General features: G+C 36.1%; 1 protein-coding gene across 14 annotated transcripts in view; it reads right to left on the bottom strand.

The window, feature by feature from the left end:
• FRYL (FRY like transcription coactivator) overlaps positions 1–27,613 on the bottom strand; it is a 283,659-nt gene that overhangs the window by 238,635 nt on the left and 17,411 nt on the right. For 10 of the 14 annotated variants that reach the window (XM_074229477.1, XM_074229484.1, XM_074229482.1 and 7 more), the window contains exon 2: positions 16,025–16,201. The gene's annotated coding sequence lies outside the window, so the exon portion shown is untranslated. The other 4 variants (XM_074229478.1, XM_074229492.1, XM_074229479.1 and 1 more) reach the window with 3 other exon arrangements.

The raw sequence follows: 27,613 nt of genomic DNA, 5'->3' as shown, positions 1-27,613 counted from the left end.
AGAATTTAGTTTCCTCTCTGCAAAATGAAAGAGTTGAACTAAACAATCATCTACATAGGTTTTTCCAATTTAAAAACCTATAAATGTAGTACCTTCCCTAACAGAATATGTGAGACCATAAGGTAGCATCAAGTTCATAATATGCACAAAATGGTTATCTAAAATACACTCAAAGGCTTGATCTATATTTCAATAAATTACAGTGAAACAAAATTCCTTTTTTGAAGCCCAATATTACAATCCCTATTTTGAAAAAAAAAACTGTTTAAGGCTATTGCTTGTTGATTTTTAAAAAAATATTTAGAACAAAATGGGAGCTTGAAGACTATCTTAAAAGTCTGACACTAAAGATGGCAGATTATAGGCAACCCAACTGAACTCTCAACATTCTCCTCCCAATAATTTTGAAATAATATCTCAAGCCAAATTTTTGTAGTGGCAGAGCCTTCAGAAGCACAGGGTGAGAGAAAAACTAGGAATTTGACAGAAATTTGTGACACCAAAGTGGAAGGCTATCTAGAGTCCCCGCACACTGAACAGCAGCAGCTTCAGGAGCTATCCAGAGACAGCAAGGAGGTTGAACAATTGGTCAGTAGGAAATTGCTGGGCATCCTTTGCTGGCACTTTACTACTGCCCATACAACGTTTTGAGTTGCAGTTCCAGGATAGAGAAGAGCACAGTGTCATAAGGGAGTGGGGGGACCCTGGTCTCAGTTTCAAGGCTAAGAGACTGCTATGGTTGGTTGCAGATGACTAGAGGCCCTTTTTAGGTAAAGACTACAATGCAAACCAAGACAGAAGGAACCAAACTTCTCCCAGGGTCACATCACCTTTAAAGCACCAAAAACCTGCAGGCCCCCCCCCCCCCCCCGAACTAGCTCTGAAAACAGTAGCATGAAAAATTCTAAAGCTTGGGAAAGTGTTTCCCCACCCTCTAGTTGCACTGAGCCCAACTTTTAACATAAATTTCAATGATGAAGAAATAGATAGGAAAAATGCAAATGGCAGGAAAGACTAGTTAATACTCAATTAATTCTAATTTTTATATGGGTTTGTTTTTGTTTTTTTTTTAGTTTTTGCAAGGCAATGGGGTTAAGTGTCTTGCCCAAGGCCACACAGCTAGGTAATTAAGTGTCTGAGGTGGAATTTGAACTCAGGTACTCCTGACTCTAGGGCTGGTGCTCTATCCACTGTACCACCTAGCCACCCCTAATTCTAATTTTTAAAGAATTAATTTTCTCCACTGAGATTTTGTACCTTGTTTTCCATTTGACCATTTCTGTTTTTTCCTTCATTGACTTCTTTTGTCTCCTTTTCTAGTTGACCTATTTTGCTTTTTAAGGTTTTTTTGCTTCAGTGAGTTTTTTTTGCCTTTTTTAAACAATTTGAACAAATCTGTTTTTAAAGGTATTAATTTCTTCAGTAGTTTTATGCCTCTTTTACTGAGCTGATTTTCTTGTATCATATTTCTTTTTCCAAATTTTCCTTTACCATTCACTCACCTTTCTCTTTAACTCTTTCAAGAATTCTTGCTGTTGGACCTGGGTCCATTTAACATTTTTCTTTGAGGCCTCTGAGGTCACTGTTTATTATAAATTGAATTAGTCTGATAGTTTTGTGCAGGAAGAATCTGACATGTGCCTCAAAAGTAGTCTACCATTTGGCAGCATATGACAAGCTTGGCAAAAGTAGACTGCCAAAAGCACTTGGAGAAAAAGAATTATCTCTATGTTACAAAGGGACAACAGGAGATAAATCTGAATAAAATCTTACATTAATTGATCCCACATTAAAGTCCCAGTGCAAAGAGTTTAAAATTCTCAATCAGAGATGTTCAAAAATGGAGGAAGTTCATTTGGCAAATTTCAAGGATTCCATTAGTAGAGATCTTTAAGGTAGAGGCTAGATGATTTCTGAATGAACTATTATAGAGATATAAACTGAACCACAAGATCCAAGGTCCTTTTTCAATTCAGAATTAACATAGGTTTATCTTCTTTCCCAGTCTTTCACACCATGATATCTGAGTATGCTTGTAGGTAGAAGGGAAGGACACAAAAGAAGAGAAGAAATTAAAGAGATGGGAAGAAAATCAACTGAGCAAAAGCCTAAAAAATCATGAGAACAAGGTTACACCTGGAGAGTTAGCTTCAGATCTGAAAGTGATGGTGAGAAGTCACAAATATTTGCTTGTACTATTAAGTTTACTGATCTCCCTTCAGAGTATAGCAGGTAGTAAACTGCTGGAAGAGAAGTAATATTATTTCTATTATAGCCTCCTCATACCAAACATAGAACTATACTTAGGAGATGGTCTTTTAATGAAAATTTAATGGATACCTAATAATAATGATATAAGCTAATAAAATAGCATGAGTGAGGGGCAATAGTAGACACATAAAAAATTAAACATTCAGCAATGATAAAAGATAGTGAATGCACTAACAGCCATTGTTTAAAACAAACAAACAAAAAAACCTATCACCTAAACACACTACTCTCAGTAGCAAACTTTTTTTGCCAGTCAAGTTAAGAAGCATTTATTAACTATCTCCCATGTGCCAGGCACTATCTAAGTGCTGGTAATACCAAGAAAGATAAAAGACTCTCCTGATCAGGGAGACAACATAAACAACTAGAGACAAATAAGATTAGATAGATAGACAGACATCCTGATAGAAAGAAAGAGAAAGAAAGAAAGAAATATACACAGGATAAACTGAAAATAAGCTCAGAGGAAAAGAAAAAAATATTAAGGAGGTCACCAGGAAAGTTATTTTAAATAAGGTGATACTAGCTCAGACTTGAAGGAAGTCAGTGATGAAAAGACAGAGCATTCCAGGCATGGAGGCAGCCAGTGAAGATTCATGGAGTCAGAAGTTGGACTGTTGCTCAAGGAAAAGGAAGGAGGGCAGGATCACTGATCATAAAGTTTATGTTAGGGAATAAGGGTTAAGGAAGCCATGTTATGAAGAATTTTAAAAGTCAATCAGGGGGGCGGTTAGGTGGCAGAGCATGGGCCCTGGAGTCAGGAGTACCTGAGTTCAAATCTGGCCTCAGACAATAATTACCTAGCTGTGTGGCCTTGGGCAAACCACTTAACCCCCATTTGCCTTACAAAAAACCTAAAAAAACAAAAAGTCAATCAGGGAGCAACTAGGTGGTAGTGGGTAGAGCACTAGCCCTGGACTCAGAACCTGAGTTCAAATGCAGCCTCAAGACATTTAATAATTATCTAGCTGTGTGACCTTGGACAAGCCATTTAACCCCACTGGCTTGCTAAAACAAAAAACAGAAGTCAATCAAAGAATTTCATTTTTGAGTTTCCAGATCATAGGGAACCAACTGGAGTTTACTATGTTGAAACCTAGTTCCAGTTTGATAATAATAGTCCTTCAGTATTGAAGATCACTCCACCCACTTTGTTATACAGAGGGAGGGCCCCAAAATTGAGTTTCCTAGTAAAATAAATATAAGTATTAATCTGTTATTAGTCACAGAACTTTCAAGATGTCCACACACCCTAACCTGAAGACTTTAGGACAGGGGCTCAACCACTTTTGTGTTATGAACCCATTTGGCAGGCTAAAGAAGCATAAGAATCTTCCCATATTGTATAAATTGTACAGATTACAAAGGAAACCACATATATATTGAAATATTGCTAGCAAAAAAATTTTTTTTCAAGTTCATGACCCCTAAGGTTAAGGATTCCTGCTCTATCTTTAAGATGTAGTCAAGAATCCCACCTCAAATTAAGAAATAGAAGAATTTTGTCCTATCATATCTTGGACACCCAAATGAGTGCTCAAAAGGTTTGATCAAGATAATAATTTCATTGCAAAACCTTAAAGACCATTCAGAGTTTGACAATTTTTCTGTTGGGATCTTCCAACTTTGGTCACACAATGACTCCCTGGCTATATCCCAACAGTAGTTATCCTGATTTCTACTCCTACTCAAGTTTTTGAAAGAACTTACTGTCATGGGCAATACTCTGACTGACATGGTCTGCTGTGTTAAGAACAGCTTTTATTCATATTATCATCATCTAGATGGAAAATAATGAATTCTGATTGCCAACAGCTACAAAACAACATTCCAAATCAGCCTGATCACTATGAATGACTATATAGAACATACCACAAAGCTTAGTACTTCACATTCCACTTGCTCTTTTTTAAAAAGTGACTTGCATACACAAAAGGCCAGCACATAAATTTTTAAATTGAGCTCTTTTTCTTCTAAGTAGTTGTCATTCTCTGAGAGTAAATTAGGAATTTAGGCAAACAGATTGATAATTAAATAGCTAAACACACAACCACACACATGGACTAGAGCCCTGAAAGAATTAGGTAACTAACAAATTTACTTATCTTCTTATTATTTTAAAAAAGGTTTGTAAATTTAGGTATACAGTTATATGAAACAAGTATCATAAGTTAGAATATGTTAACTTTCAGTGTAATATATTCCTTTTCTTATATAATTCCAATGACCTAAGCCTAAGATTTGTTTTATAAAAATATTTAAGTAATACAATAAACTATATAATGCACAAAAATATTGTACCCAAAGTAAATGCATAATTTTGTAATGTTTTATAAAGAAAATAAATGTGTTTTTTCAGGATCCCAAAGCAAAATATAAAAATTAAATTTGTCAACAAAACACATTAAAAACCAACTAATCACATGGAAAACAAATTCAATATCCTTCTATTAATATTTTCTAAGCAACAAACAAATCTAGTGAACAAAATTTATGTGGGAAAATGACAAAGCTATTTAAATGTGAATTTCTTTAAATAAAACTTGGCTTATTCTTTTAATGCAATAATATTTAGATTAACAGGCAAATGTGACATGAAGAATACAAGACTTTACTGCCCCAATCTTCTCTATTTCAAAAACATAGCACCATATAAATATAAGTTGTTATTATTATCACCTTATTAAGGGAGCTACACTGCTATGATTCTCCACACCTCTCTCCAGGATACAGACTATCATTCAGTTACTTCATACAAAGTAGGAGTCATCCTTCCTTGTCCCAGTCTCCTCCCCCATCTCCCATCTCATCCCCACCCCAGGATCCTTCTACCCCACTTGCCTCTGAAGATCAGTTTATGCCACAGATCCCCCACCTCCTCAAAATAAAAGGCTCCACCACAGTTAGCATGGAAACCTAAACCAGAACAACTATGTGGTACAAAGCAAGGATACCACAGACTAGAAAAATAAGTTACCAGATTACTGCACAAAAAAGCAAACACAGTAAAGTTATTTTTTGATTTTTTTTTAAAACTACAGTACCCCTTTGACCCAGTAATTCCAACTCTAGGCCTATATCCAGAAGAAATCATAAAAAATGGGAAAAGTCCCACATGTTCCAAAATATTCATAGCAATTCTGAGGTGAGGTGGCAAAGAATTGGAAATTGAGGGGATACCTATCGACTGGGAACCGGCTAAACAAGTTATGGTATATGAATACTATGAAATACTATATTGTTCTATAGGAAACAATGGAAGGTCAGACTCTAGAGAAGCATGGAATGACTTACAGGATCTGATGCTGAGGGAAGGGAGCAGAACCAAGAGAACAATGCACACACACATCAACAACATGAGATGATGAACCTTGATGGAACCAGCTCTTCTCAGCAGTTCAGAGAGCTAGGACAACCCTATTAGACTGGCTATGGACAATTCTATCCCCCATCCAGAGGAAGAAAAACAAAACAAAATGAAACAAAAAAAATAACCTTTCAGAATCTGATGAACACTACAGTGTTCATGATGAACATTTTTTAAAAAATCTCTTATGTATTTCTTTCCCTTAATCCAAATTCCTCACACTGAAAATGACTGTTAACACAAATGTGTATGAACAGTATTAACCTGATTGTTCTCCTGCTGAGGGGCAGGTGGGAAGGGAGAGTGGAAGAAAATTTTGTAATTTAAAAATATATATAGATAGGCATATGGGTGAAATATTGAAAACTTTCATTACATGTATTTGGAAAAATAAAATATCAATAAACAACAATTTTTAAAAGCAATTAAGTACAGCAATTAAGTACTGATAAGGACTAATGAAAGAAAATCTGCATGAGAACTTCCTGTATCCTGACATCCTCTTCTTTAAATTCCCTATTATTGTCAACTCTAGGGCTATGGCCCAGGTCCATAGCTTTCCCCAACTTCTTAGCCTCTCCTCCCATTTTTCCATCTGTTGCCAAGTCCTAGTTGAGTTAACATCTCTCAAATAACCACCGCCCCCCCCCCCCCCATCACCTCCCACCTGGGCAGAAACCAGCTGCTTGACTCCCTGTCCACTTATCCTCCAGCTGATCTTCCCAACCCAGGCCCAGTCACATTAAACCCTTACTCAGAGCTCTCTGGCTCTCTGGGGCCTCAGGATCCAACAAAAAATTCTCTGTGAGTCTTTTAAACCTGGATTCTTCATCCAGTTCCAGTCACCTCACTCTCACACATTCCCTCCCATGTCCTCTGGACTCTCTTCCCACAAAGACCACCATCTCCCAACTCCACAGATTTTCATTTCCATGCTCTCCCTCCTCATCTTGGCCTCCTAACTTCCCTGGGTTCCTTCAAGTCCCACTTTCTACAAGTCAGTCCCAGGTCTCCTCAATCTTAGTGTCTACACATCATCTCTCTTGTTTGTACACAGGGGTTTGCATGGCTTCTCCCTATTCTTGGAGCTCCTTGAGAAAGGAAGGACTACTTTCTTCTTTGCTCTCTATAATCAGCACATAGGAGGCTAAACTTGCTGTCAGAATACTGTCCTGGAGACCTCTTGGCCTCCTTCAGCCACCATTACAGAACCTACCCACACTCCAGGGTCCTAAGCTTGCCTAAGCTTGAAGGGATCCTCTATGATCTCTCCACAGATTCTGGCCCCCTGAGAGTTTAGCACTTGTTCCTTCCACACCTTCTCTTGCATTCATCCCCAGAAGGGGATCCCATTTTCACCTGGATTATTACAATAGCCCCCAGGTCTCTTTGGCCCACTCTAAGTCATTCTTCACATAGCTGCTAAAGCTTCTTACTGATTATTTCTTCACTATCTGATATTTGGATATACATATATACATACATATGTATGTATGTGTGTGTGTGTGTATAAAGCCTCACATAAAAAGAGGAGCCAGCCTTCCTAGGACCCTTCCCCAGTAGGTGGAAAGACTCCTGGTGCAGGTGTCTTCTATCCTCCATAGTGACTTCCTCCCACCAAAGGAGTCTATAACTTCCTATGCTGCCTGAGAACACAGACAACCTCCATCTGATATCATCAAACCTCGTCAACCTCTTGCCACCAGTTCCATCTCCCAAATGGGAAGTGGAAAACCTCTGGTGGAAAAAGAAGCAACCTTCCCTTTAACTTCAGGCCTTTCATCTTGAGTTGTGTGGGTCCCTTAAAGGAAAAGGAAAATAAAAATCTGTAGGGAGCAGCTTGCCTTCTCTGGCTCTGCGGGTTCAATTTCCATCCCTGCAACCGTCTTTCCTGTCTCTTCTCTAGCCACCAGAGGGAGGAGTTGTAATGAAACAAGGTCTTCAAGCACTTGCCTCCAGTCTCCTTCCATCCAATGAAGAACATTCTTACACCAGATCACATCTCAGTGATTTTGAACTCCTATAGTTCATCATCAAAGCCTATTTCCTTTCTCTTCTAGCTAATTCCTTATTCCTATTCCCCTCAAACTTCCTAGTCCAACATTATCCAACCCTTCCACTGTACCCCTTAGAATGCCTGTTTGAACACACCAGGCAACAAATTTCCCTTCCTAAATTTCCTTCCCTAAAATTCCATTTCTTCTATCTATCCTTTGATGACACAGCCTTCCTAGAACTGGTTGCACCTTCACACATTCCCCTTAGCTCTAAATGAGGTGTTAGAATACTCCTCCATTTCCACTGCCATGACTCGATTCTGTCCTACTTTCATTATTCAGGAGCCTGTTCTCTCTTTGAGATACAAGCAATTCATCTCTACTCCTCAAATAAAATCCTCATACCTACAGATCTGCAGGTCACTACCTTCCTTCATGAATTCAGTACATATACATACATATATCCACATGTATACATGTGCAGTATACACATACACATAGAATAGTTTTTCTCTCCCATCCTACTCACTTCTTATGAGCTACTTCTCCACCCCACATCTGCCATATCCTTGATCTTGCCATCATCACAAATATACTATTCCTGTATTCAAAAATTCTGAAATCTCTTTATCCAACAACAACCTTGGCTTTTTACCTCTCCTTCTGCCTTCCCTTACAAACCCTACTCTTCAACTATATCATGATTTCCAATCCCTTGACCTCTCAATTCTCTCCCAGGCCATCTCCCCTACTCCTTCTCCTCCTTCCTCAACTCTCTTCTCTTTCCTCTGTCTTGACTCCTTAGTGAACCAATTCAACTACACTGTTCTCCCCCTAAATCCCTAGTCGTCATCGCTTTGTGGATTATACTAGGCCTTAGCCTTGCCTCACGTGGACCATCCCTCCTATATTCTTACATACAAGTTGCTGAAAAAAGTTGGAGAAAGTCATAAATCATTCATAACCACAACTGAACCTTCACTGCTTCTAGTTAACCCTATTATACTCACATCATCGACTCACTCCAACTATCTACAGTAGATCTTCCAAACTTTTTCATCCTTGCTCAGATTCCCATGACTCTCCCTTCCCCTGTCCTCTGCCCTGGTAAGAAGAACCTTACTTTGTATTTTATAGAAAAAATTGAGGTCATTCACCATGAGCTTCCTGTTCTCCTTTCACATCACTTATAGGCCTTCTGCTATTGTCTCCTTCTTCATCCCTGGCTAACTCCTCTTGACTGCTCAAGTGATTCCATTCCATGCTGTCTCTTCCAACAGCTTGTCTCCTGTTATTTTCAATCTTTCTTTGCCTTCCTGTTCCTTCCCTGCTGCCTATAAACATGTCATATTTCCCAAATCCTTAAAAAAATTCACTTGTTCATTCTATCCCCAATAATTACCACTCTAAATCTCTTCTACCCTATTCAGCCATTCTTTTTAAGTAGATAGCTCCACTCTCTCTCTACTCAATCTTTTCTTAAGCCTTATAATCCCAAATTCCTAACTTTTTAATTTGCTCTCTCCAAAATTTCCCTTAATCTTCAAATTGCCAAATCCAATGACTTTTTCTGTTCTCATTCTCCTTGACTCCTCTGTAGCCTCTGATACTGTGGATCTTTCTTCTCTTTAAAAATCTCTTCCCTCTAAGTTTCGAGGGCATCACTTTCTCCAGGTTCTCCTCCTACAAATAAGATGACTCTTTCTCAGTATTCTTTACTGAATCCTCTTCCAAATCACATCCTCTAACCACAGGTTGTCCCACAAGGCCCTGGGGGTCTTCATCTTCTCCTTCTTTAACTACATCACATAGTAATCTCATCAGCTCCCTAGGATTTAATTACCTCTCTATGAAGATAATTCTCCAATGGCTAGGTGGCACAGTGGATAGAGCACCAGCCCTGGAGTCAGGAGTACCCAAGTTCAAATCCGGCCTCAGACAATAATTACCTAGCTGTGTGACCTTGGGCAAGCCACTTAGCCCCATTTGCTTTGCAAAAACCTAAAAAAAGGGGCGGCTAGGTGATGCAGTGGCTAAAACACCGGCCCAGGAGTCAGGAGTACCTGGGTTCAAATCCGGTCTCAGACACTTAATAATTACCTAGCTGTGTGGCCTTGGGCAAGCCACTTAACCCCATTTGTCTTGCCAAAAATCTAAAAAAAAAAAAAAAAAAAAAAGATAATTCTCAAATCTACCTCTCCTCCAAATTCTCTGCTGACCTTTAATCTCATATCTTCAAATGTCTTTCAGAAATCTCAAATTAGATATTTGGTAGACATCTTAAACTTAATATGTCAAAGTTCAAACTCCTTATCTTTCCCCCTAAATGGTCTCACACTCCCTCACAACTTCTCTATTACTGTTGAAGACAATACCAGTCCTTCAGGTTTCCAACCTCAGTGTCATGTTCAACTCTTCACTTTCTTTCATTACCATACTCCATATCAAATTTGTAGTCAAGGCTTATGGACTCTATCTATACAACATCTCTCCAATAGGCCCCTGCCCCACCCTTTCTTTCTTCTGATACTACCAGTGCTTTGGTAAAAGACTTCATTACTTCACACCTAGATTACTGCAACAGCATGATAGTGGGTCTTCCTATCTCAAGTTTCTTCCTACTCTAATCTATCTTCCATTTAGCTACCACAGCAATTATCCTAAAGCATAGGTCTAAAAAAGTCACTCTCCTTTTCAAAAAAATGCATTAGTTCCCAATCATCTCCAAGATCAAATAAAAAATCCTCTTTTCATCATTCAAAGCTCTCCATAACCTAGTCACCTCCTACCCTTTCCAGTCTTCTTACACCTTACTTTCCACCAATTATTCTTTGACATTGGTCTCCTTACTGTTCCACAAATAGGACAATCTCTCAGGTCTGGCTAAATTTTTTGATTGTTCCCATGCCTAGAATGCTCTTCTTCCTCTCCAACTACTGGTCTCCCTGGCTCCCTTGAAGACCCAGTTAAAATCCCATATTTTACAACAAGTCATTTCCAATCCTTGTTAATTCTAGTGCCTTTCCCTTTCTTAAATTATTTTTTCACTTATCCTATATATAAATGTAATTACACACTTGTGTATAATACAGGAGATATTGTCTTTTGCTTCTTTTTTGTATCTCTGGCATTTAGCATGGTTTAATGTTGAATGTATATTGACTAATTACTAAATAAATAGAAATATTACAATGGACCAATATTGATTTATGAGAAGGCATCTATTCAAAAGAGGACATTCAAATTGTTAATAACTTAAAATTTTCTTTTGTGACAGAAATATGGTATTGATATCTAAAGCAAAGAGAGTCAAAATAAAGAAATTTATAGAAAGTATCCTTAATGGATAGTGTCACATAACCACAAAAATTCCTTTAAATAAAATATTAGCAAAGAAGCTATAGCAACATTCCAAAAATTATGATCAATCTGGAATTCATGATTGCAATATTAGCAAAATTAATATAAAAAGGTCACATAACATATTATTGGATGCATAAAAGGCTTTTGACAAAATACAATAACCATTTATGGTAACACTAAAAAAAAAGAATAAATGGACTTTTCCTTAATACATTAAGTAGTATCTGAACTACAGCTAGCACAGGTAAACAAAAAATTTCCCTAGTAAGAGCCAGAATAAAACAAGGATATTCATTATCAACACTACTATTTTCTATAGTAGCAATAATAGCAAATTTTTTTCTAGCCACTATTTGTTATAGAGGGGCAACTAGGGGGTGTATGGATGGAATAACATGCCTAAAGTTAGGAAGATTTGAGTTCAAATTCAGCCTCAGACACTTACTGTGTGACCCTGGGCAAGTCATGTGATTCACTTGACTCTACTTAATCAGTTCATCAACTATAAATTGGGGACAAGCTAGAGAAGGAAATGGTAAACCACTCCAATATTTTTGCCAAGAAAACTCCATGGACTTTGTTATGTCCATGGGGTCATGTAGAGACGGATATGACTGAATGACTGAATAAAAACAACAGATTTGCTATAGTGCTATACATATGAGCTATAGCAATAAAACAAGAAAAAAAGAATTCAAAGGAATAAATATAAGTAAAAGGGAAGCTAAATTATAATATCTGTAGAAATGATATGAGAGAACCTTAGAATAAATTAAAAATTTATTGAAAAATAACCAGCAAAATTATAGGATATACCATGAACAATACCAAACAGGAAAAGATTGAAAGAAAAATTCCATTTAAAATAACTACAAAATAGATGAAACATTGGGAATTTACCTACTAAAACATTCACAAGAACTATATGAATGCAACTATAAAAATGTTCTACAGATGTAAAGATAGACCTAAATAAATTAAGGAATTTTAATTGCTGAGATGGAATAAAATAATAATGCCAAGTATACTGATTTATTTACTCAGATGTCAATCAAATCAAACTACCAAAGAATTATTTTTATAGAGCTAGAAAAATAATAATGGAATTCACCTGGAGGAATAAAAGGTTAAAAAGTTCAAGGGGAAAAAAAGAAAAAAATTGGACCAACAAATTCAGATCTCAAACTATTACTCCAAAGCAGTGATCATTGAAATGATTTACTACTGATTAAAAAAAAAAGATTGGTGGAAGAGATTAGGTAAAAAAGATTCAGGAGCAAGCAAGCAAAGTAGTTTGGTGTTTAATAAATCCTAAACCCCAACTACTATGACATAAGAACTCATTACCGCCCCCCCCCCAAAAAAAAACCTCCTAAGAAAATGTAAAGCAGTCTGGCAAAACTTACATTTAGAAGACCACTTCACACCAAAATTAGCTCCAAATGGATATATGACTTACACATGAACACTTATACACATCATGATCAAATTAAGAGGAAGAAGAAATTTCCTTTTAGATCTAAGGATATGAAACACAGAAATCTATGAAAATTAAAGCAACTTTGACATTCTGTCTCACTTATCAGTTTGGTAGAGTTGACAAAAAAAGGAAAAAATTACAATTGTTGAAAGTACTATGGGAAGATGTATATTAATGTACAGTCGCTGGTAAGCAATTTGAGACTATAGCCAAATAATTAAAATAGCAATTCTCAAAAAAATCAAGGGCTGCACAAAGCTTTTATGTGGGTTACATCTGTTGATATTTACTATTTTAGAAATTAAAACTGATAAAATTTTAAAATATTTATTATCAACTCACTTAAAACCATTATGAGTTAACAGAAGCAACACATTTTTATGAAAAGTACTTTTGAAAGCAAAAGTTTGTGATGAGTGTCTGTTTTATTTATTTTTTGCATGTTTCTTCTATAAACTACAGAAACTACTGTATGCTTATATAATTCATTAATAATGAACAAAGTACAGCCTTTTTAAAAACATATAAACAAAGTCCTTTACAAAAATCCAATTGTGATGCCTCAAAATGAAGAAATGAGGTGAAATGATGAAAGAGTTTCAGGGAAACCTAGGAAGACTGATGCAAAGCGAAGTGGTCAATCAACAATCATTTATTCAGTGCTTACTATGTTCCAGTAAAGGGCAGCTAGATGGCACAGTGGTTAGAGCTTGGGGCCTGGAGTCAGGAAAATTCCCATCTTCCTGAGTTTAGATCCAGCCTCAGACAGTTTACTAGCTGTGGAATTATGCATTTAATGCTGTTTGCCTCAGTTCCTCATCTGTAAAAATGAACAGAGAAGGAAATGGTATTTTGTCAAGTATCCTTGTCAATAAAACCCCAAAAGGGGTCACAAAGAATCAGACACCACTGAAAAACTGTACAAAATGTTTCAATAGAAAATGTTAAGTGATGTAGTGGGTAGAGCACTAGGCTTTGATATAAGGAAGATCTGAGTTCAAATCTAGCCTCAGAAACTCCCTAGCCATGTGACCTTAAAATTGCTAATTAACTTGTTTGTCCCTGGAAAAGGAAATGGCAAACCACTAAAGCATCTTCACAAAAAAAAAAAATTAAAGGTCACTGAAACAGCTGAACAACAACAACAAAGTGTTCCAGTAAGCATTAAGGACACTAGAAGGGCAAGAAACAGTCCCTGACTTCAAGAAGTGGACATTTGCAGGAAACAAAATAGAAAAAATCAGGTATTCTGAAAGGAAAGTTGGAGTGACCAGAAATGGCATCCTCTACAGAGCAATCTGGAATTATGCCCAAAGGGCAACAAAAATGTGCATACCCTTTGATCCAGCAATACCACTACTGGGTCTATACCCTGAAGAGATGATGAAAAAGGGTAAAAACATCACTTGTACAAAAATAATCATAGCAGCCCTGTTTGTGGTGGCAAAGAACTGGAAATTGAGTGAATGTCGATCAATTGGGGAATAGCTGAACAAATTGTGGTATACATACATTATGGAGCACTATTTTTCTATTAGAAACCAGTAGAGATGGGAATTCAGAGAAGCCTGGAAGGATCTGTATGAACTGACGATACTAAGCGAGATGAGCAGAACCAGAAACACTGTACACCCCAATAGCAACATGGGGGTGATGATCAACCTTGATGGACTTGCTCATTCCTTCAGTGCAACAATCAGGGACAATTTTGAGCTATCTGCAATGGAGAATACCATCTGTATCTAGAGAAAGAATTGTGGAGTTTGAACAAAGATCAAAGACTATTACCTTCAATTTAGGAAAAAAAACACCATTATCTTATTATGTAATTTTGCTATCTCTTATATTTTATGTTTCTTCCTTAAGGATATGATTTCTCTCATCACATTCAACTGAGATCATTGTATACCATGGAAACAATGTAAAAACTAACAGAATGCCTTCTGGGGGGGGAAGCAAGAATGGGGAAAAAATTGTAAAATTCAAAATTCTAAAAATTCTAAAATTCAAAATTCTAAAATTCTAAAAAAAAAAAAAGAAATGGCCTCCTACAGAAGGCAGGACTTAAGTTAAGCCTTGAAGGAAGCCAGGCTAATTTTGAAATCTGCACTATGTTCTATAGCTGTGTGGTATGTGGTAGTAACAGAAACTGAATTGACTTTAACAAAACAATACAGCACTTTCATTTATAGAACATGCTCTATTCTTACAGTTTCCAAGAGCATGTTCAGATACACTTGGACTAAAGTCTCTAGAATATCATGATGTCATAGTCACAAGGACAGGTAAGAGAAGACTGGGGTGAGAGAAGGGGACTTAATATCTCAACTCTCAGGTCCTTGCTACACAACAGGACAAACAACATATTGCCCATATCCACATTTCATATCACCCCCTCCCCAGCTAAAAAAAAATACTGTTCTGATTTTTAAAACTAACAGAATAGCATATGGTATGTAAAGGGATCATAGTCATGCTTCAATACATCTAAAATTCAATAATCATTGGAGCCCCTGAACTGGACACATACTGCTTGTGAACCTTTTGGCATGGCTATGATCAAAGGGGGCAATGGATTTTAAAATGGTCTGCAGATCTAAAAGATGCCCATGAAATTTTAAAAGGTTAAATAAACAAAATTCTCCATTTGGCTTCTCTATCAGGACCACATAAGTACATTTTCTATTTATTGAAATTCATCCTTAAGAGCTCTGGGAGGCATTTTGGGGTTGGGATTAGTGGGACAGTGTGATTATGGGTCCCATCACTATCCTGATAATTTCTTTTGGGGGCAGGGAATAGGGAGTGATAAAGGGAGACAGAAAGTGAATATTGTGAAAAAAAAAAGTCAATGTGTGTAGAGAAGTAAGAAGAACATGCAACATGTGATCTTATTGTTCTTGACTATGTATATATATTTGGAGTTTTGTTCCCTAACCCCCTTTTTTTAAGCACAAGAGGAACATGAAGGGAATTGAGCAGTTTTCTTAGTTTCAAAGGCCGGTCTCCATCAACTAAGTCCTACTGCCTTTTTTACCTAATTATGATCTTTAATATATCTTCTTTATATGTGGAAATACTAGTTTGAGGTTTGTAAAATTCAAAATAAAAATACTTTTAAATAAAAAATTAAAACACAATAAATGAGTTAGATTAGTGTTTTCTTGTTCTAAATTCTGAGACTAAATGAACCCTGGCCTCAAGTACATAAATAATAGAATAACAGAATAAATGCCTAAAAAAGTAGAAAAATACACTTGCTTATTCTTATCATAAAGGATGCTGAATACTAGTGAGGTGCTAGAGTTTTTTTTTTTAACACTTTCTATTGATGTTGCTAATAAGACCTAAGATGAAAAATGTAAAGAATGCTTGTAAATTTCCAAGACCTGCCATGAGAGATTTTTTAACTAATGTTCAGGCAAATCTGAACATTCAACATCAGCAGTAATTGGTAAAAAGAAAAAGGCATGAAAAACAAATTACATATAGCTGACAAGCATAGGGTAAAATTAAAACTTTCTTAAAAAAACAAAACATTCTTACCACTTAGAAATGGTAGTTGAGGCACAGTATATGTTGAAAAAACACCAGAGTTGGAGAGGATCCATCTAGAAGTTTGTTTTCAACCTCTAACATAATTTGTTGGCATACAAGTAGGCACAGTGATGTAAAGCTGTCACAGCAAGGATTCACCTTATAGCCAGAAGGATGTGGAATGTTCTAGAACAGCAAGAAGAGAAAACTATGAAATAGATATGCAATTATCACAAATTAAAGAGATCAGCATTCACTTTAGTTTTCATATAGAAGAATTTAATAAAAAAAAATTCCTTCTTCCCAGGACACTCAAGTAAGCAGGAAATTTTCCAAACTGATGAAAGCAACAACGAAAATGACTATATACTATTTTAAAGTTTATTGACAATCCTATGAAGTACGTATTTTTTATCTCTACTTTTAAATACAAGGAAAATGAGACTCAATGCAGGAAGTGCCATGACTAATAAGTGACAGATTTTCTAACTCTTGCTTCTGTTTTTAATCCTATCTACTACAAGCTGACAGTCTCTCTAAATGAAAGCTATGATTTGACCCATTAAATTTCAGAAAATATAAAACACTTGTGATAAAAATATTTCTAAAATGTGCTATTTAACCCTTTCTTATTGGTTCGAAGATCTTTATGAAGATTTAATTATAGTGAAATAATCGACATCAATATATTAAATGTGAAATTACATTTGTTTCTTTTTTTATGGGGGGGTAAGGCAATAGGGTTAAGTGACTTGCCCAAGGTCACACAGCTAGGTAATTATTAAGTGTCTGAGGCCACATTTGAACTCAGGTCCTCCTGACTCCAGGGCAGGTGCTCTATCCACTGTGCCACCTAGCTGGCCCTGTTTCTCTTTTTTAAGCTTCACAACAACTATGTGAGGAAAGTAATATATGTTTTAATATTTCCATTTTATAGATGAGGAAACTGAAGCACCAAAAAGTTAAATGATGGTACCTATTGTCACAAAGATGGTAATAGATATGTGATGTTAAGATTTTTCTATCCATCATGTCACGAGGAAATTTAGTTGTCCAAGTCACAGCAGAGGATAGGAGAAACAGGACTACCCTGAAACCCTATTGTAGGTCTTGAAACTTGCTTTCTAGAAAACTGAGTTCTAGATATCATTTTGTGTCTTTTAACTAGCTCCACTGAGGTGAAGTAGAATCTAGGTTACCTGCATAACCTAGGAAGCTATGGAACTTGACTGTCTCTCTCCCAGATTAATCAACAAGTTGAATTTTTTTCACCTTTCAGATATTAATTTTCTTCTTCCATGTTGCTAATCAGCGCATTCCCACTAATCAATACCACTCAGGAAATATCTCTGAGTTCTGCATCTATTGCACCATTGGTCACAGGCACATTCCTGTCATTCTAAATCTATATACTATCTTTTTTACCATGTCAAGAATTTGTGTCAGAGCATTTTGGGTATGACTTCCTCCAAAGCCTACAAATTCTTCCACATTAGATATGATAATAGATAGTATTCTCCAAGTTGCCTCTATTATTTGATTCTAAATAGAATTTCAGGCATTAAACACTACATCTTTAATATTATAATAAAAGTCCAGAATAATGCATGCAAGATAGAAGTCCTTTTTCAAAATTCTTTTCTGAAATAATCATTTTATCTGAACACCAACATGAAATAACACCATAGAACATGATGAAAAAAAAATATTCCTTGAGAGCTATGGTGAGATCTACAACTGATCAGCAATAGTAACAATGCACATTTCAATAGCACTTCAAGGCTGAAAAAGGACTTTCCTCACAACACTTCCGTGAGATAAGCAGTACAAGTAACATTACCGCTAAAGGAAGAAACTGGGACATAGAGAGGTTAAGTGATAGTCATGGGAATGCAACTAATAAATGTCAGGATCAGGCTTCAAACCTAGATCTCTTCACTCTTAAGTCCCAAAATCTTTTTTACTCAATCACACAAAGGTACCTTTGCTTCTCTCATATCAGCAAGAAATTATGTTTCAGGAAATTTAGAAGTAGATTAAGATATTTAAAATATCTTCATATACCTCTATTACCAAGAAACTTTGTATTGCAACGTCTTTGAAAAGCTTTGGTCGATAACATTTTCCTAGTCAAGACTTCACTTTATGGAAGTCTGATATGGATGTTTGTTCTTTGTTTTCAAAGAAGACCACAAAATCTGGGAGGTGATGCTGTGACAACCATGCGAATTGGACTGGGGGTAGGTTGGGGGGTGGGGGTGGGGGGCTGTGCTAAATTACTAACCTCATTTTCTCTTCCAGAGCCATCTGGGTTCAGTGTACTGATATGTATCAGGATGAGTGGATGTGAGGCAATCATTTGCATTCTGTACATTACCCAAGATCACACAGCTAGTAAGTGTCAAGTGTCTCTGAGGTCACATTTGAGATCAGACCCCAGGGCTATTTATTGCTCTATCCACTGTGTCACCTAGCTTCCCCAGCTTATAGGTTTATGGAAGCCTACAACAGTCATGTCAACTCACCTAGAAACAAGTCCACTAAACTGTACATAACATTCCTAAGGTAGATGGTATTCTGACTTAGAAAATCACATATTAATATTATCTATGTTCTATTATGTTTTTATTCATTTTGCTAAATGTTTTCCAATTACACTTTAATTTGGTTTGGGTTGCACTCAACAGTAATGGCTATGTTGACACTTTTGGCCTACAGCAGTCAAATATGAAAAACTGGTCAATCTAATATTCAGCTTAGACCTAAGAGGATCTGGTTGTTAGTTAACATTCATCAAAGAAGTTAACAAGCATCATCACACAGAGATTTCATTTGTTCTATAAAAACTGCTCAGAAACTAAAAAAAAAAAGTGAAAAGGTAATTATGCAGTTCAATGATGTGATTTTTTTATCTCCTTCTAATGACACATTTTAGTTTAAAATGCCAAAGTCATATATCTGAAAATACAAATGGTTCAATCAACTTTACTGCACATGAAATTGCAGTGCTTTTTCAATGAGCACTAAAAACACCCTCAAATCCTTCCTTTCATTGAGCACTAACATCAACAAAGATCTATTAAATACTTCATAAGGTAGCAAACCACTGTGCCAGACACTAGGTTATATACAAGATTAATAGAAGACATGATTCTTCCCTTCATGGAGTAAGATACAGAATGATGCACAGTAAAGTATTTAAGAAACATATGAAGCAAATGTTAAAAAAAAAAGATATGAGGGAAGAAAAAGATGGAGATTATTAGAGTGAATAGACAAGCTGTATCTTAAAGGATGGTGAGGAAAGAATTGTACCAGAGCCTACAGCAGGTCAACCAATATTTTTGGAGCATGTTTTACAATCCCTGTTCTCTTTAAATAGGGAAAAACAATTCTACCCATAATTAGATAAAGTGGGGAAACTATCCAATGATAATTCCTCATCCCCTCGTCTCCCCTGAACTTTACTCAGAGAGCTTAAATGTGTGAGCATCTTTTTACTTGTATGCATAGGAGCATTATATATGGAATATCAGCCACTCTGAACATCTCAGAAAGTAGTCTACACAGTAGGAAAGTGTCCTCCAGGAAACTTCTCACTGAACAAAAAACAGCAATCAAATTCCTAATCAACATCAAAAATAATGAGGAATAAGCAAGAACAGAACCACAAAAAATTAGTCAAGAAAACCATCAAGATCCCAGGAGAGAATATAAAAATAATGAACAGCCTGGAGCCTCAGAGCCAGTCAACTGTTATGGGTCCTCTCTAGGGGACCTCTAAATACAACTTTCTATCTTCCCTTTGATTTGGGTGAGAGGAGGATTGGAAGGGGAAGAGAAAGACAGGAAGACAGGAAGATGGGTTGCTAGAGCTCTTCTCTACCATAACTTCTAAATCTCATCAAACCAGAAATCATCAGGTCCAGCAGCACGAGCCCAGAGAATTTCAGTCTGCAGTCTAGCTAAACAATCCAGATGGCAAACTCTTATCAACTCACTTCACCCATCTCCTTTCAAAACAACCAGGTCTTATCATCATTCCAGCTAGAGGGAATCTCTCAGTCAAAGGAATCAGAGATCATTTGAATATCTAATTAAGAAAACAGTTGCTCAAGTCCAAAAATATAAATAGTCAGAATGGACACAAAGCAAAATGAATAATGTAAACAGATCTCATACAAAGAAATGACAAGTGAAAGCAATATTATTTAGTTGCTCAATGTCAGACTCTTTGTGATATACTGTTCTATCCTCTCAAAGTCTGTCCCAAATTCATGTTTGTTGCTTCTTTGACACTCTCTATCCATCTCATCCTCTGCTGTCCCCTTCTCCCAACAAGGAAGTTTTCCAATAGCTTCAGTATTTGTCCTTATAATGAATAGTCTGAATTAAATCTTTTTGAATAGTGACAGATTTATTCTCCTGGCTGTCCAAAGGTCTCTCAAAGTCGTCTTCTTCTTTTTTCTTTTAAAGGCAAATGGGGTTGAGTGGCTTGCCCAAGGCCACACAGCTAGATAATTATTAAGTGTCCCAGGCTGAATTTGAACTCAGGTACTTCCTGACTCCAGGGCCGGTGCTCTATCCACTGAATCACCTAGCTGCCCCTCTCAAAGTCTTTGAGAATACAATTTGAAAACGTTGATTCTGCTGTGCTCAGCCTTCCTTAGAGTCCAACTCTGACAGCTAATACATTACTACTGGAAAGATCATAGCTTTGACTATATAAAGACAGCAAGTCAGCAAGGTGATGCCTCAGCTTTTTAGTATGCTGTCCAGATTTACCATAGGTTTCCTTCCAAGAAGAAAGTGTCTTTTAATTTCATGGTTGCAATTACTGACTGTGTGATCTTTGAAACAAGAATATAAAATCCAACATATAAAAATCCAATTCTTCTTCCTCTGTTTGCCAGAAGTGATGGGACCAATATATTATGGAAAAAACTATGTGATTCAAATAGTTTCAAAGCATAAGTATTTTAAATTTTTCAAGAACAAGTTATGGGGAGGCTAGGTGGCACAGTGGATAAAGCACCGGCCCTGGAGTCAGGAGTACCTGGGTTCAAATCCGGTCTCAAACACAAATTACCTAGCTGTGTGGCCTTGGGCAAGCCACTTAACCTCATTTGCCTTTCAAAAACCTTAAAAAAAAAAGAACAAGTTATAATAAAAATTATCTAACTCTTTTGAGATAAATATACCCTCAAATTTAAGTCCAGGTAAAAATAGCACTAATTAAACTATATGCTACCTAGTTCCCACATGCCTACTCTAGGCAAAATCTTGGAAGTTTCCATCAGATTGAATAATAACCAAGAAACTCAACTTGAAACAGTAAATTACTTATTCCACCTAAGAACTGAACAAAAAAGAAACCCAAGAGCACTCTAAAACCTCATGTCTTCCAACTTCCAAGGAGCAGTTTATGTCTATTCACTATTATGCTAACCCTTCTCCTATAACTATATGGTTACTAAATTTATCATTAACCTCAGAATTGGGTGAGAGGAGGATTGGAAGGAATTACCTCTACCGATCTTGACATGAACAGCAGATACTTTGCTACCTATTGTTCTAGCTTTACTGAACATTATTCCTCTGTACCCCAGTTTTTAAAAAAATTAATTTCAAAGGAAATAACTGAGAATAATAAATTTTAAATTTCCTATGCCTACATTTTTTTCCATTTAAGGTAAACATGGAAATAGTTAAAAGAACTAAAATTCCAATCAAGTTCCAACATACAATAAAAGCCTACATCTTCTATACACCGCATGTTTTTCTAAGAATTTCTTTTAATCCTAGTGTAAAAAACTTTAACCATTAAAAAAACCTTATTCTTATAAAATAATTTTATCCGTTCCATTATAACAAGAAGTCACAGATTTCCTTTTTGTAGTAAACAATGGTAACTAAGAAATCATGGGAAACACACTCCCTGTAAAACATCTAATGTTTTTATACACAATTGGGTCTACTTCCTAATTATCAAAGCTTACCAGAAACATAAGATAAAAATCTATCAAGAACTAAACAACAAAATCAGTCAAACCACATGCAAAACAACTGAAGCAAATTCCAAGTTTCCCTAAAGAGACCAAGGAAGGGAAAATGTTTCTACAGATTTGATATAAACTATCTTCCAAATTCCTTTTAAAACTTTTGAGACTATTAGACTCAAAAGATCAGAAGTCATACTTTTTTTGATCCTGCTCCAAGTTTAGCACCTTGTGCATTAAATAACAATATTACTAAAAATGTAACTAAAGTAACCAGCAGAGATTTTTTTCCCAAACTTTTTCTTAAAGAAAAATTATCAATTTCAATTTTGTTTTTTTCATCTCCATCCCTTCCCAAACAGGAGTGATGGGATAAATGAAGAGAAGTAATCTTAGAACCTTGAGATGCTTTCAATATAAAAATTACTCTTGGAAATAAGTTTCTTCAAGTCATTTTAAACTAAAATTTTATTAGTTTTTCTTTCTGAAAAACACGTTTCCAGAAAATAAATTCCTCTCTTTTTTAAACATCCATTAAAACAAATTCATTCATAGTTCCAGTCCACTACTTATGGGGACTAAAGTGCAAAGTAGCTAGAAATAATTGGCAGGGGGTGGCTAGGTGGCGCAGTGGATAGAGCACCGGCCTTGGAGTCAGGAGTGCCTGGGTTCAAATCTGACCTCAGACACTTGGTAATTACCTAGCTGTGTGGCCTTGGGCAAGCCACTTAACCCCATTGTCTTGAAAAATATAAAAAAGAAAAAAAGAAAAAAAAAGGAAAGAAATAATTGGCAGGACCCAGAATTTCATGTAACTTTCAAAGCATCTATTTTTATGACAATTAAATCATACCATTTTCAGTTGTTTTCTGGTATATATAAATTTTAAAGACAGAAACAGCCAGGAGGCAAGTTTTAAAACATACTGGCTGTATAACCCTGGTTAAGGCATTTCACTGTTGCTTATCTGCTTTAATTGTAATTTCTTTACTGGGAGTTTCCTATTAAAGTGTCAAACAGGCAAGCCCATACCACTCCCAAGTGGGGCCTAAACCAGATTAAAATATAGTTCCTATCTAAGCTTAATATACGCAAGTGTGGTTTTTTAAAGAAAATATGTAGCCTACTGGGATCCTTAATTATTAATTGATTTAGTGATTCTTATTTCTCCCTGAATTTGACATTGCCCTACATTAGTAAAACCATGGGTTTGGTGCAAAATAAAACATTTTTTAAAAACCATGAACCTGAAAAACAGTTTTTAAATTTTTTCTCCAAACAGTAAATTTTTTTTATTAGCCTTTCCTCTTCCATACTTTACATATAAAGGAAGACTTGATTTAGAGTCAAGAGGAAGAAAGATCTAGAATCTGACTCTGACTCTTTTAACTTTTAACAGCTATTTTACCTCTCTCAGACTCAGTTACCTCATCTGCCTGAAAAAAAAAAATTCATTCCTAAACAAATCATTAAATCAATTAATTTTTTTGTTTGTCATGAATTATTGAGGGTAGTAACTATCTATCTTTTTTTGCATTTGTATCACCAGCATTTACCATGGTTCCTGGAACAGAGTGGGCACTTAATATATGCATTGCTCATTAGGTCATCTGATTAATAGCCAGAAGGGACTTCAAAATTAATGTCTTCTAAATTTACTTTATGAAGAATAAATGAAGTATTTTTTATTTCAAATTTTATTTATTTCTAACATTTGTTTTTAAAATTTTTAATTCCAAATTCTCTCCTCCCTCCCCTCCTCCCATTAAGAAAACAAGCAATTTGATATAAATCATACATGTGTCATGCAAAATATTTCCATAATAGTCATACTATGAACCCCCCCCAAAAAAAACTAACCTAATGAAAAATGAAGGAAGTAAAAAGTATGCTTCAATCTGTATTCTGAAAACCATCAGCTCTTTCACTGGAAATGGATAGCATTCTTCATTTTAAGTCCCTCAAGGTTGTCTTGAGTCATTGTAATGTTGAGAAAAACAAGAGATCTTCTCACAATATTACCACTTTGTACAGTTTCACTTTGCATCAACTCATTTAAGTCTTGCTCATTATTTCTTAAAGTAGAATAGCATTTCATCATAATCACATAACTCGATTTGTTCAACCTTTCCCCAAATGATGGGCATCCCCTCAATTTCTAGTTCTGTGCCACTAGAAAAGAGTTGCTATGAATATGCTTGTCCATAGAGGTCCTTTTCCTTTTTGTTTTTCTCTTTTGGGCTATATACAGACCTAATAGTGGCATTGTTGGGTCAAAGAGTATGTATGATTATACAGACCTTTAGGAATAATAAACTGAGTTTCTTAAGTAAGCTACTCAGGGTCACAAAGGTATCAAACTGGTTAAACCAAGATTTTCTTTTTAAAAAAAAAGTTCTGTTTTCCAATTATATACAATAGTAGTTTCTACCTATCATTTTTTGTAAATTTTTGAATTTTACAATTTTTCCCCCACCCTCCTTTCCCTCCCCCACCACAGAAGGCAGTCTGATAATCTTCACATTGTTTCCATTGTACACATTGATTGAAATTGAATGTGTTGAGAAAGAAATCATATCCTTGAGGAGAAAATAAAATACTAGAGATAGCAAAATTATGTAGTACATAAGACACTTTAAAAAAAATGAAGGTAATAGACTTTGGTCTTTGTTTAAACTCCACAGTTCTTTCTCTGGATACAGATGCTATTCTCTGTCACAGACACTCTAAAAGCCAATATTTTCAACCAAGTTCTTCTTCTCACTCAAAATTCAATTTTCTTTCTTCTATATTTCAAATATTCTTTGGTTTTTCATTCATGTAGTGTTTTCAAGACTGTTTTTTAAAACAAGCAACTATATTTTAAAAGAAAGTCCTAACCTAATTCAGTTACAGTCATTAAAGATAAACTTCAAGTCCAACATTTTTGGCTTACACATGCTACCAGAATGATCATCTTCAAAAATCCATCCCAGGGAACTACAGCTCTCTTCTGTAAGCTGCTACGTTAGCTCTACCTACTTAGCTAACCCAGTTGGGCTGATCTATTTTCCCCCTTGACCTCTTACTTGGGCAGGAGGTCACAGACTCTCACTCAAGAAATTGCTATCCTAAGAACTGCCAATCTAGCTCTGACTTACTTAGTAACTCCAAAAAATACCATCTCTCTTGGATTTTTCACAACTTTAGTAATCAGTTTGCCTCTTATAAAGCAACAGTTGTCTGGAGAAATTTATTTCACAGTTGTTACTTATGTTTTTTTAACTATACACATATTTATATTTTTCCTATACTTTCTTCTGAGGCAAATAGAGGTTAAGTGACTCGCCACAAAGGGTCACAAAGCTAGTCATAACTAATAATAATAATAATAATAAAATAATAGCTAACATTTCTATAGTGCTTTCTGTGTCACCCAGGCCCTGCCAAAATTATCTCATTTGATCCTCACAACAACTCTGGGAGGTAGGAGCTATTATTATCTCATTTTACAGATAAGAAAACACAGCTAATTAGTATAATCTTGGATCTCTCTGCCTCCCAATCAGGTACTCTGATCATTGTGTGCCCTAGTTGCCTGGCAGTAAATCCTGGGGGTCTGAGGAAAGGTGGGCAACCTGATACACCATTAGGAAAGTTTTCCATTTTCATAGCAGTACATCTGGAGCAGCAACCAATTAGAAACACACCTGCTCCAAGAATTTTCCAGGTTTTTGCTCCAAAGGGTCATGAGGAACTATGCTATATTTGTCAAATAACAACTCATATTACTAGTTTCTCATCTTTATACATTCCTAATGAGAATGATCTACTCTGAAAGAAATTTGAGAAGGGAAACAGATTTTTGCCAATGATATGCTATAGTAGACCCAATCCTCATAGTCCAAGTTGACTAAAAAGTATAGAGAAAATCCTGCTTTTTTTTAATATGTTGACCACAAAAGCACTGGATTCGTTAAGACAAAATTCTCCAACAAAGAGGCCTATAAATTAAAACCAAATATTTAGAAAAATTTTATTTTTGTGAGGGAATGATAGATGAAAAAGATTATCAAATAACATGCAATACCACCCCAAGTAAATGGTGTTACCCTGAGTATTGAACCATGTACTACTGACCAAGCATTTGCTTTCTGGAGGGTTTTTTGGTCTTCAAGTGGAAGGAGTCCTCCTGACTATGGAAACTAAGCTAGTTTTTCCTCCACAGAGGAGCTGTCATTGATATTTGAAAGGACCAGAGGGCTAAAAATTCAGCTACTGATATGGCTTCTTGGTGGTCTAGAACACAAAGACCAGCTTATAAGGAGTCCATGTCTTTCAGATTCAGAAAATGCTCAGCTAGTCATTACTTTCAATACCCCCAATTAATTATATGAAGCCAAAGTTAACAGCATCTAACAGAACCAATATTGAATTCTTGCTAAGTATAGTTTCCATACTAAGTGTTAGATGGATTGTTGCAGGGAAGTTTAAACATTAATGAGTTACCATAACAATAGTTAGTGAAGGTGTCTTCTAATGGACCTGAATTTTTGTGGAATACCAGGGTCTGGAAAGCACATGCCAAGACTGTTTTCAAAATTGCACTTAAATCAGTTAGGATTATGGGGTGGGAGAGGTCATCCTTTGTCTTTTTTTTAATGAGACTATTTGTGCAAATAGGAGCATTAAAAAGGGGTTCCTTTTCAATATGACCAGAAGGACATTGTTGGAAGGGTTGTGGGAAATCTAGGACACTAATACCTTGTTGGTGGAGCTGTGAACTCATCCAAGCTTTCTGGAGAGCAGTCTGGAACTACACCAAAGGGCAACAAAAATGTGCATGCCGTTTGATCCAGCAATACCACTACTGCGTCTATACCCTGAAGAGATGATGAAAAAGGGTAAAAACATCACTTGTACAAAAGTATTCATAGGGGCGGCTAGGTGGCGCAGTGGATAAGAGCACGGGCCCTGGAGTCAGGAGTACCTGAGTTCAAATCTGGCCTCAGACATTTAATAATTACCTAGCTGTGTGGCCTTGGGCAAACCCTATTGCCTTGCAAAAAAAAAAAACAAAACCCAAAAGTATTTATAACAGCCCTGTTTGTGGTGGCAAAGAATTGGAAATCAAGTAAATGCCCTTAAAATGGGGAATGGCTTAGAAAACTTTGGTATATGTATGCCATGGAACACGATTGTTCTATTAGAAACCAGAAGGAATGGGAATTCAGGGAAACCTGAAGAGATTTGCATGAACTGATGCTGAGTGAGATAAGCAGAACCAGAAAAACACTGTACACCCTAATAGCAACATGGGAGTGATGATCAACCTTGATGGACTTGCTCATTTCATCAGTGCAACAATCAGGGACAATTTGGGACTGTCTGAGATGGAGAATACCACCTGTAGCCAGAGAAAGAACTGTGGAGTTTGAACAAAGACCAAGGACTATTACCTTTAATTTAGAAAAAAAACCAACCCTGATATCTTATTGTCTGATCCTGCTATCTCTTATACTTTATGTTTCTTCCTTAAGGATATGATTTCTCTCTCATCACATTCAATTTGGATCAATGTATACCATGGAAACAATGTGAAGACTGGCAAACTGCCTTC

The sequence above is a fragment of the Macrotis lagotis genome, chromosome 3 (assembly GCF_037893015.1).
Source record: "Macrotis lagotis isolate mMagLag1 chromosome 3, bilby.v1.9.chrom.fasta, whole genome shotgun sequence".
NCBI classification, from domain to species: Eukaryota; Metazoa; Chordata; class Mammalia; order Peramelemorphia; family Peramelidae; genus Macrotis; species Macrotis lagotis.
Note: the sequence above shows the minus strand (reverse complement) of the source record. Positions and strands in the feature narration are given on the sequence as shown.